The 12160-nt window shown below is 37.5% G+C and overlaps 1 long non-coding RNA gene across 1 annotated transcript; it reads right to left on the bottom strand.

Annotated features, from left to right (window-relative positions):
• Positions 1-3021: 3021 nt before the first annotated feature.
• On the bottom strand, positions 3022-5688 carry LOC103707595 (uncharacterized). The gene is made up of 4 exons (XR_016395850.1): positions 4797-5688; positions 4670-4706; positions 4322-4369; positions 3022-3750 (listed from the first exon to the last, which is right to left on the bottom strand). It is a non-coding gene; the product is annotated as an uncharacterized LOC103707595 (long non-coding RNA).
• Between the last annotated feature and the right edge of the window lie 6472 nt (positions 5689-12160).

Below are 12160 nucleotides of genomic sequence, written 5' to 3' on the forward strand. Positions count from 1 at the left end.
TAGGTATTTTGCTCTAAAAAAAATTATAAATCTAAAACAGCTTTCCGACAAATACTAAAAATGCTTTTTCAAAAAAAAAACTGTATTTTAGAACTTTTTCCAAATAGACGTTTTCAAATTTCTGATAAAACTACAATAGCTTTCCAATTTTTTACCAAACACCTCTATTCCATCCATAAGTACTTTTGAAGAATTAAAAAATACTTTCTAGTCCATCAAAAGATTTACCAAATGAGGCCTTAATACTTTAAATATTGGAAGGCCTTAATACTTTAAATATTGGGAGCACTAGGCATGGGCTGCCCCATAATGTAGGTCTAGCCCAGCTTTGGGAGAGCAAGGTAGGGGACGATCGGAAGCATTAACTCAGGTTATATCTTCCATGTAAAAGAAGGATTCACCTTATATCCACCTTATATCGCACTAATCCACCATTGGATCATCCATTGCTTGCTTTGATATTTGTATAGGCAAGTGATCTAATGGTGGATTTGTACAAAAGAAGTTGAACCCTTCGCACAAAATATACAATCCCCCCACCCCCCCCCCCCCCCCAAAAAAAAAAAAAATCTCAAGATAAATAAATAATAAGTAAACTCATCTATCCCCATGGTCATTGAACCTAATTTGACCTCGTCAAGGTGCTAAATATCAACTCATTAGTCGCCATGTCAATAAGGCTTAAAATTATCAATATTTTTTAGAAAAAAGAATAATTTTTTGAAATATCCAAAAGAACAAAATAAAGTGCATTCGTTCTTTCATTTTCTAGTGAAAAGAAAAAAACCAATTGTCTATTATGGAAATAGATTTTAGGAACACTTGATCGGTGTCACCATGAGGTTTAAACTTTTTTTAGGAAAAAAAAATTAGGAGCAGTCCATTGATGTCACCGTGCAATTCAAACTCTTTTTAGCAAAAAAAAAAAAAAAGGTGAAAGCACCAGACATCCATATTTACATCTATCCCCAAAAATAAAGATAAAAAACGAAAAAAATCAAGTTTAAAGGGAGGTAAAACTCCCAACCATATCATGACCATGTCATTCCTAAACATTTTATAAGATGATTCAAATGATTTAATATTTATATTGAATTTGATTCTTACTTTTGATTTTGAATATTTCTTGTTTGAAGATAAGAAAATAATATTTCCAGATTTTTCTCGAAAAAAATTTATGTCATTTAATAAGATCATTTAAAATTTTAGATGCACCTTTACCCATCCAAATATTTACATATTTGTCAACATGAACCCGATCCACCCAAACCCTGCATTCAGACACCGTACTTAAATTCAAAATCTGCACCTGGAACCCCAATTTTATGAATCTAAAGTACCATCAGTCAAAACCACAGAGAAAGACCCGTAATGAAGCATACACAAAGGATCTTGGTGGATTCGAACCACCATCCTCTCAAGCAATTGGGAGCATCAACAACCCTCAAAGCTTTGAGCGCTCTTACCATTTAGAGCTTAAAGATCCGCAAGCCAGGTTAGGCAAACTTGGTGAATAAACATCCAACATACCATTGTAACCTCCGCATAAAATTTGCTCTAAGCTTCGCCTCTCGCAATAAAGACCATCAGATCGTCAGTCAAAGGCAAGAGACATTTTCGAGGGATTTTAAATTTAAAATTAATCTGATTAAATAGCCATCCACACAAACCCAAAATACGTGAATAGATTTTTTTTAAAAATATCCTTCGGTAAGTGGGAAAAATACAACTCCAATTACCAAAGCAAGGTTACCTTTCCGGGACAGACATACAACCTGCAACAACCCGTCATAAAAGATCCCAAATCTTAAAATGTCGTCTGAGGTTGTTTCACAAAAGCTTTCTTAAATTAGGACAACTCGCTAAACATCATTCGACTCTCGGGACAATCTAACCACCGACCGACCAATCACATCTCGAGAAATTCCACAGAATACAAAATACAACGAAATTTACCATAGAACTTTAAAGATCTGAACCATATTTATCTGCAAATAATTATCCAACAGTGTGAATACCCAGTGTGATAACCAGGCTCGGACAAGCAAAATAAAGCCACATAAATCAAAAATGTTTTCAGAACTCAAAAAACCACTAATCATCCTTCAATGAAATAAAAACTTACATCTATAACCCATAGTCCAACATAACCCTCCTGCATTAAACTTCAATATTGTTAAAAAAAATTTCCAACACAAAAAATAAAGAGGTAACAGGGTCTCTTTATGAAATTTACAAGAAATTTAACCAAAATGTAAACCGAGGACCCTACACGCCATCAGCGTGCGAGACAAACCTCCGCCAACTTACTAGAGAATCTGAGGGATTTAATAGACTAAACGTGCAGAGGATGCATAGTGGATAAAAATTTAAAACGGCTGAAAAAATCCAAATAGAATTAGCACAAAGTCACTAAAACAGATTAAAATTCAACCAGTCGGGATACCTAACGGGTTCAAATAAACGATCGCAGTTTCTGGCTTCAAAGACAATCAACCGAAAAACAACGAAAAAAGATGAAAATTAATAGTAAAAGAATTTTTAAGAACAAATGCATACAAAGTTAACAGGTAAAGCGAAAACATAAAAAATAAAATAAAAATAAAACAACCAAACGATAAGGTCAGAACAAAGAGCTTAAATGAGAAAAATATAAAACAAAACCAAACCCCCGCCCGCCCTCCAGGACTCGCTGAACACAGACCCCCGAAAAGCAATTGATTTTTCTTCCATGGATTTGCCCATCGACTAAAAAAATCGATCCACCACACCCTAAAAGCATGCATCCCCCCGTCGTCCACATCGATAACTCCCAAACGCTTCAAAAAAAAAAAAAAAAATCAAAGCCTCACAGCTATCCAATCACAATATGATGGCAAAAGACCATAAGGGCACGATATGACGACATAAAGACAACAAAGCCACAACAGGAACTAGCCTTTCTCCACTATAGCATATCCAACAAAACCATCACCACACACCCAATAATTTAAAAAAGTTAGAAAAGACCATTGAAGCATATAAAGAATTCATCTCAGCATCATACCGTCTAAGATGAGAAATTTAACGTATCCCATACTCAAAAACTTAAAAACATTATTCCAAACTACAAACTTAATTCAGCTTCAAAATGGCACAAGCCAAAAAATGAATTGAGAGGTCGAAACTTGTCAAGAGTTGATTACCATATTTCGAGGTCGATCCCTTGCTGATCTGAGATAATACATCCTCAGAAAGGAAACTAAGCGTTGTAGCCACATGTAAGTTCCAACAACGTAAAGGACGACTAAAAATAGATTTTGCAAAGAATCGCAAGCGTGATGAATTATACTTGAACGTAGATCATGAGTCGAGCTAACTGTAGAACATGCAAGTTGGAACAGAATTGAAGTTCCGCAGAATAACCGTGTTCCATCAACAGATTTCAATTCCTCTTTATAGTAGTAGAGAGCTCCCGTCGATATGTTGAAGCTCGCCGACCAAAGTCGTAGTATCTCTGCAAAAGACGTTCTCCGAGCAAAGCTGATAAGGTTCCTGCCTTTCACATATCTTGCGTTCCATCCAGAGCCTTCATCTGGCTTTCGGCAACAAAACAAGTTCCTCAAATCCAGAATCCTCGTACCAACCATGAGCCTGGGCGGTCTGGATGTTGCAGCGAAATCCGGCGACCACACCATAATATTACCATACAGACGCTCACATGGAGCAACAACTGCCTCCAAGAGGCTAACATTACAAACAACCTCCCCTCTACAGAAAATAACAAACTTTACAACAAAGTAATTAACTAAAATTTTGAAGGCCACCGCCAACAATATTTCGAACACAACAAATAACACAATAAGAAAGAAATTCTTGAATGTACGATAGCAAAAAAAGAGAGAGGAGCAAAATTCAGCAAGAACACATAATAACCAATAGAAAGTAATAATATATCAAAATGGAACTCTCCGCGGCATAGCAATGATATGATTGTGCTTTGCTTTCATAATTAAGTGAGGAATTTTTCCGGGTATTAGACCGCAACCACAACAAAACGTAACCGAGGGAAAGAATTGCATGATGTAAGAATACCTTTGCTTGCTCCCTATTTTTATAAAGGATACGTGCTGAACAAACTGGAGGAAATAAATCAACTGAATGAAATGATACCATTTGCTTTTGGGGGGCAAAGTGAATTTAATTTACATCCATAGTTTTTCGCATGCAGATTATCGATAAAATTGGCTGAAATAAATTATTCAGAAAATATATCCAATAATATCCTTCTTTTCTTTATAAAATGGAATTCAAGATATATTAGATATTAATTCATTTGTACCTCAGCGTTCGCAGGTTGACGACGACCACCAGAGAGCTCCCGTCAATGCTTTCGTAATGATAAGTCGAGGATGGACGATAGGAAAATATGATGGCGTAGTTTGCGCCCAAGCAGAGAAGGAATAAAAAAGGATAGAAGACAGAGGGAAGAAGGGGAAAGAAGACAGCAGAAGGGGAGAACCCGGGGAAAAAAAACAACCCCGTGCGATCCCCCCCGACAACACCAAGAAAAAAAAAATTTTATTAGGGACTGGTGACCTGCCATGCGAGCGCACCCAACATGGCAAAGGTCGGTAATAACAACGACAAACAGACCCAATAGAGATATACCCCACATCCCACCCCTTACCTTTCCCCTTCATGGAGTTCCCTGGCTTCCATTTGCTCTACATAAGAGACAGAAACCCACCCCTTAACATCTCTAATTTCAATTTCTCAAAACAAGAGATATCAGGTGGAGATTCAGTGATTAATACCCTCATTTGTTTACATCCGATCGAAGGACGAAGATCGCCACGATCACACCCTAGGCGCAGAGATCCACAAAACTGAACCGCGATCCCATGGAATCCCGTAGATCTGAAACAAGAAAACCTCGATCCTCGATTCCTTCGTTCGGAGCCCCATCCTTCGGACGTAGATCAGTGGAAGAAGATCTAAGACCAGATAAAATCCGAACCAAATAAAGGAGTAAAAAAACAAACCGCTTGACCTGAAACCGTCACAGATGCGTAAAAACGAAGAATAATGGTTGCCAGAACAGCAAGGATAACCGAAATCGTTCTCAAAAAATAAGCAAAACTTACACAAAAATCAAATAAACACAGAAATATAGGATAGCAGATCGGGGAACAAAATAGCCAGCCAACAACCTCCTCAAATGAAAAGAAAAACCATAAGGCAGCGATATTTTTAACAACTTGGAGGAAATGTTTCTAATAATTTGAAAACAAATATATGCAACAGACAAAAAATAAAAGCCATATAAAAAGTTAGATCGCTACAAACTGAAGAGTTATTCAATTATTCAAAATAAGCTCGGAAAAAAAAAAGAGTCGAGTCTAGAATAAATTTAAAAAAACACACACACAAGATGGAAGAAAACCAAACGGAAAAAGCTAGACAAGCATTAAGAATGATCGAAACAACGCAAATACGAACGGGCATCCACCGCCGAACACGAAACAAAAGGAAGCCCTAGGGATGAAGAAATGGAGGAGAGGGGCATGGTATTTATTGACCCGCTTGGAGAAAATGGACGGCCGGATTAAAGCGGTGCTAGTGTTGAGGCGCTAGGATCCGTCCACGTGTTTGGACAGTATTGGTCGTGCCAGCTAAGGCGGTGGAGGCAGGCATCAATGGCGGGCCACGCTCGGCGTATACCGACTCGACTTTTATGCGAGTCCTTATCCCCAATTTGACGTCATTGCTTACGAAACCACCTTTGGCGGTTCCTTAAGGGAATGGCAAGGCTGGCCGTTGCGTTCTTGCAACCGTCCTCATACGAAACGTCTATGCGGGATATCATCAGCCGTCCGAATTGGACCTGGATGCAATCTCGTCCGTTCAGTTATGGAGCCATTATCGCATTCTGCTGTGATCGATTTGAACTAATGCACAAATTTAGGAGATTGGAGACGGGTAGAATTATTCTTGCTTGCATTCCTTCCACGGCAACTAACTTTATGGCGTGTAGGTGATGCAATCTACGAACCACATTCGTTCTTTGATCCAATTTTGAAGCCAGCCCGTTTTATGCCTATATTATATGAAAAAATAAAAATTGGACGATTATCAGAAACACCCTTCCATCGTTAAGTATTTTTAAATTGATACTGCAAGTTTCCAAAGCATATCAGAATGGCTATTTAACTCATCAATTAGCCAGCACCATTAGCCCATCGTTCCAAATAACCGAAATACTCTTATTAAATTCAGGCATCTTTCAATATCTTTTTCATTGTCCCTAATTTCCGCTGCTTCAATCCGACCTTTATGTGGGAGGTGGTAAACCTTTGAGACTTTAGTTGGTGGAGCGGAGCTCGGAGCCGCATAAGAGAGAGTCTTCTATGCAAAACGAGTTCTAGAGGTTGGGCACATCATCTTGGAGGGTAATTTAGTAAAAATGATTAAGCGGATTCTATAAAAGAGGTCAGGGGTTTTTGATCATCCATTTCTAAATGATATCTAGAGGCTGCTGAGGAATTGCAATGCCTATCAAGTTGTGCATGTGTTCCGAGAGGCGAATCAAACTGTTAATTGGATGGCCTTATTTACTGCTCACCATTTTGAAGAAATATTTTGGACCCATTTTGTATATGTTTTTTTATTTCTGTAGAATATTTTGTCTCTCATCTTTAATGGTAATATTTATATGAGACTAATGTGAGTTGTCGATATAAAAGTTAAAAAAAGAGAAGAAAAAGAGAGAGAGAGAGAGAGAGAGAGAGAGAGAGAGAGAGAGAGAGAGAGAGAGAGAGAGAGAGAGAGAGAGAGAAGAGACATGAGAAGAATAACAGGAGAGAGAACGAGGGAGAGGATAGCAAATGGGAGGAGAAAAGAAAGCAATAGGATGAGGGGAGGGTTGTAGGGAGGGAGGATTTGTCAAGTCACATCACTCCTATTACTATTCTCTTAAACTTATTCATTGCTACTATGAGGCCCAGCCACACGCTAGGCCGGCCTGTTGGCCCGATCCGTCACCAAATAAAGACACCAACGAGCTAAATCTTGAGTTAGACTATTCAGACTAATTAAAATATTTAATTTAATTTAAATAAATAGTTAGCATATATTTATTTATGTCATATTAAATTTTTTGTAAAAAATATTTAAATAAAATTTTAAAACTTATTATTGTTTTAATATAGTATATAGCATTTTATGCTTGTATGATCTGCCATACATATATACGGCATATGTTATACTCTAGATTCGAGGTGTGATATAGCGAAAAAATTTGCCAATTCGGATCACTCCTATTGCTATTCATTTAAACTCTTACACTTTCTCCGACTCAAGTCTCTACATGCTTTCGCTTTATCCAATCTCAAAAAAGCTGGTAAATTCCATGATAAATTCTAATAAACCATCACGGCCTTCCGCTCTTGTGGTTTTCTTTTTATTATTTATTTATTTATTTATTTATTTTGCTAAAGCGGATGGATAATAGACGAATATATATGCACCCAATAAAATTAAAAAACAAAATATCTCGGAGTGTCAGATGCAACTCTCCATCTCCAGTCCACATGGTACTATCCGAGTGATTGGCTACATGAGCACCCACCTAGTTCGCGGGCCCATTAACTTCACAGAAAACATGGTTAGCCTGCAAGACCCCTCCATCCCTCACCATTATTAAGATATTTCGAAGCTAAGGGTGGACACAATTATTATTCTTTGGACCCTCTCGAATCTAGTTGATGATCGTGGCTAAGTTTCTCTCCAAAATAATGGAACTGGCCCGTAAAAGCTCTCCGATTCTCTTGCCTAAGTTTCTTTGAGCCCGCCATAAAAACCTCCCCCTTTTGGACATTTAAAGCCTCGCCGACCTTCCTTGCTACCTCATCGAAGGCCAACTCCTTGGTCTGGGCCTCGCTGCTGGAGGAGGCAGACTCGAGAAGGTGGAGAGGGCCGATTTGAAAACTTCAAGGGCCAGTTTGAAAATTTTAAAGATGAGGAAGTATCTCTAAATATTGTATATTATTATTTTCCTAATTCTAATTATCGTACATAATTTTTTTAAATTCTAAAGATTTTAACAAATTGGTCATGAATTATAGTGTCCACCAGACTGGAGTTATGCTAGTAAAATTCTATTGTACATCTTAGTTCTAATTATTTAATTTATTTTGGAAATAAGTTATCAAGAGTTTTCTTGAGTTATTATGAGTTGAACTAAATTGAATAGATTGGGCTGGATTGGTTGAGCTTAAGTTTTACAAATTTAATAAATTATGAGTCATGAGAGTCAAATTAGACTATGTGGAATATAAATCAAGATTTTATGTTATTATCCTAACTTGATACAACTCAATGAGAAATATGTAACAACCCAGAATCTCATCCAAAATGGCTAGCCGGAAGTTATTATTTGGATTTCTTGATCCTGTATAAGTACCCAAGATCTACCCAGCGAATAACCGATTTGGACTAAATACACGCCCACACGGATCCTCACATACTCCCCCTGTTCAAGCCCTAGCATTAACCTCGTCAGGCTAAGGGTTCAAATTTATTTAAATCTAATCACAAACACTACGATTGGCTCGTGGTCAGCCCTAATGGATCCGTGCTGCAGTGTCCCCCAATCCACATAGGTTATAGGTCGGATCTGCTCTGATACCATTGTTAGGGCCGTAGGCGCTGCCATCTCACTAAAACCCGCAAGTGATACTGAATGCTTAACCATGGTCTTTAAACCGACCATCCCAAGCGCCCCCCAGCGTTCGATTGCGATTTGGCACCCACCGGCTTCCGCCGCGAGCGAGCCCTGCTGATTTGGCCCACACCGGCCTCTGCCAACAATCCCCCAGCAAGCGAGCCCTGCTGATTTTGCCCACACCAGCCTCCGCCAACAATTCCCTCCCATAGCAAGGGAGTTTTTTTATCGCTTATCCTAGAAATCGAACCCGTGCCGCTGGCTCTGATACCACTTGTAACAACCCAGGACCGCACCCAAAATGGCTAGCCGGAAAGTATTATTTGGATTCCTTGATCTTGTATAAGTACCGAAGATCTGCCCAGCGAATAATCAATGTAGGACTAAACACACGCCCGCACGGATCCTCACATAATATTAATTGCCTCTCCAAGTAAGCTCCATTGAAATATTTTGCATATTCTAGGCGACCCTAATCATGTCAAAATTACCAAATTTATAAAAAGGGCGCTCATGTCTTTGGGTTGGTGAATGAGGGCGCCGAGCATAATAAAACCCTAATAAGATTGGATTATCCTGACAGGTCCGCATAACAAATGAAACACATACAAAAAATAACTCAGAGAAAAGTTTGTGCAATTGATCAAATTATTTTATTACCTGGAGCCATCAAATTATGTAGTTCTGTACCAAAACACCTGATCAAATACTGTTTGATTTCAGTATTTATTTTAGTGAATTTTTCAATCCGAACCTGATTCAAAACTGAACCTGAAATAAAAATACTCAATAATTATTATCATTATTTTTTTTTTTACATTTAGTGTAAATCTAAATTAGAAACTTAAGAAGATAACAGTGAAGATGACTCTTTTGTTGATAAGATAATTTATAGAATCTTTCTCGATATTAATAAAATTAGAAACTTTAAATCAATAATTGTAAATTATATTATCAACCATCCTATTAATCGAGCTTATTTTTTATATATTTTTTCTCTCTTTCTTAAGCATGATATAATTGTGGATTGATGAAGGTAAAATAGAAGGATTAAAATATTCACCAAAATTCTGTTGTATTGAAAAATTTATCACTATGCTTCTTTTTTTTAATGTAGTTGGTCTCATTTTACTTAGTCTATTATGTTTGTTTGTTGGTTGTATTATTATTTTTAAATTATTGAGTTTGTTAAATGATGGGGTTATTAGTTTTGAATATATGTATTATGGATAATTTCTTTACTTTAATATTTATATGTAAAAATTCTTTACTTTAGTTTTGGTTTTTGTTTTGCAATTTTTTAGGTGGTTGTTATAGTTTTTCATTTTTAAAAAACAATTTTATTTTTCTTTTCTTCAATAACCACATGGAATATGCAATGGAGAAAAAGTGGAGGGAATCTCAAAGAGAAGGAGGAGGAGACATAAGAAGCAGCTGGATTCTTCTGGCCACTCCGCAACTTGGGCCACCTCATGCAGTTAAATGAACTCGCCGTAGAGGAAGAACTTGGCACTATGGTGGATTGCTTTATTGTAATTTGAATATTGCATATAGATATTACTTTTTTAATTGGCAAATTTTTTTATATAATTCATATATATATAATATAAAAATTTATGTTTTGATTGGATATGAATCTTTTCCGCAACATCATTATTCATAAATCAGACCGGAGCTCAAATGAATAATATATTGCTGATTCTCGTGAGTTGTCTTTCTTAAAGAAATAAGGAAAAAACTGAATAATTGAATGGAATTGTAGTTTGCACTCTTTTTTATATATAAAAGGCTGTATGTCCTTTGTCCTTTAATATGTTCTTGTTCCGCTCTTTATCTAACGCGAACCTGATATAATGCTATGTCCAAGAAGAAAACACCAATTAATCCACTGTCGCCGTCCGAGGACGGATTATTTGTACCTCAGAGTCACGTCGAGCTATGGAAAGAAGCGTATTGCTAAGATAATCGGTAGCTCGTAGCTTTCACTGTTTTACTTTTACTGTAGCTCTACAAGATGCTGCGGTTTTTTTCTTTTTTTTTTTTTGGCCCAGGGCCTTAAGGACTGCCTTAGAGTTGGGCCAGCCCTGCCTATAAAGAATATCTTGAATCCGATAATAAATTCTATTGTGGTGGTTATCACCACCTGATATATCTAATTAGAACGAAACATATCTGGTACAAATACAACTTTTTCTCTCCAACCCACAGAATGTCTTCGGAGTGACTGGCCAAGCTATCCAATCTGTGACCCTATTTGCCTTCTTGAATAGATGCTTGGTCTGAAAAGCCACTCTATTGCTCACCATAGTTCGAATATCTTGAAGCAGAGAATAGCCTCCACTAACATAACTATATTCATCTTGAATTCAGCCTGGCCGGGTTGCCCTTAAAAATAGTAGAGTGACAAAAAAGTGGAGCTAATTAAACCAAAATACAGTGGATAGAAAGTCCATTCAAACAATAGAGATTTTTTCTCTATAATAAATTACCATAGGGTGTAGTCACGTCATGCATTACCCAGCCACAACGGGGTAGATCCTGTAGTTCTCATAAATAAAGAGATCAAAAACTCTATAAATATAAATAATATTCCTAAAAATTCTATATTTTCATTCTATACATTGAATATGATCTCATAAATAATAAAGGAAAATTATCTCCGCCTTGATTTAAAAAAGTAATTCCACTTGGGGAGGAGACGCTATGGGGCCCATATACACGTGAAGAGTGTAGAAAAGCGTGTTTAATTGTTGTCAAGTTTTTGCGCAGAAGAAAAATCTCCCTCACACGTGACAGTGACTCGTGGCAAACCATTCCCAGCGCAACATGGCAGCACTCGGGACCACTCGACCGTTGGGCAGGGATTCAAGCATCCGTTGGTGATTTAAAAAGATAAAATCCTCGAGAAACACCCGGTCCCCATCTCCCTGGTATTTCTCGGAACGTTTACAGGTATAAAACTTGGTCCGGGTTCGCGGCAGTCTTCTGGAAATACGTGCGGCGGGGCCCAACTCGAAGAAGAAAAATAACTTAACGATCGTCTCTTTCCGTCACGGTCGCATATATATATATATATATATATATATATATATATATATATATATATATATATAACGGCAGCTTAAATGGTTGTGAATACAGCCTACAAAGTTAGAAAATAAGAAAGTACTCATGGGCTCCGACACATATACATAGTCCGTCTGGATGAATCCTTCAGCGTGATGAGCAGCAAAAAAGGCAATCCAGTCAGCAGCATCGTTTGCCTCTATGAAAACATGTATGGTCTGGTAGGAAGTCATACTTTCTTAGTAGGCTACAAATATTGTGTAGCAACAGCCTCTCCTCAGCAGTGCCAGCCCACTCGATCACTATGATCGAGTCCTTCTCGAGAAGGATGCTGTCTGCGCTCAGCATTCATCTCGTATAGAAAATACCCTCCCATATAGTTCTGAGTTT

Source organism: Phoenix dactylifera, chromosome 7 (genome assembly GCF_051530095.1).
Source record: "Phoenix dactylifera cultivar Ajwa chromosome 7, Ajwa_hap1_PhDact_Kaust_v1.1, whole genome shotgun sequence".
In the NCBI taxonomy this organism is placed as follows: domain Eukaryota; kingdom Viridiplantae; phylum Streptophyta; class Magnoliopsida; order Arecales; family Arecaceae; genus Phoenix; species Phoenix dactylifera.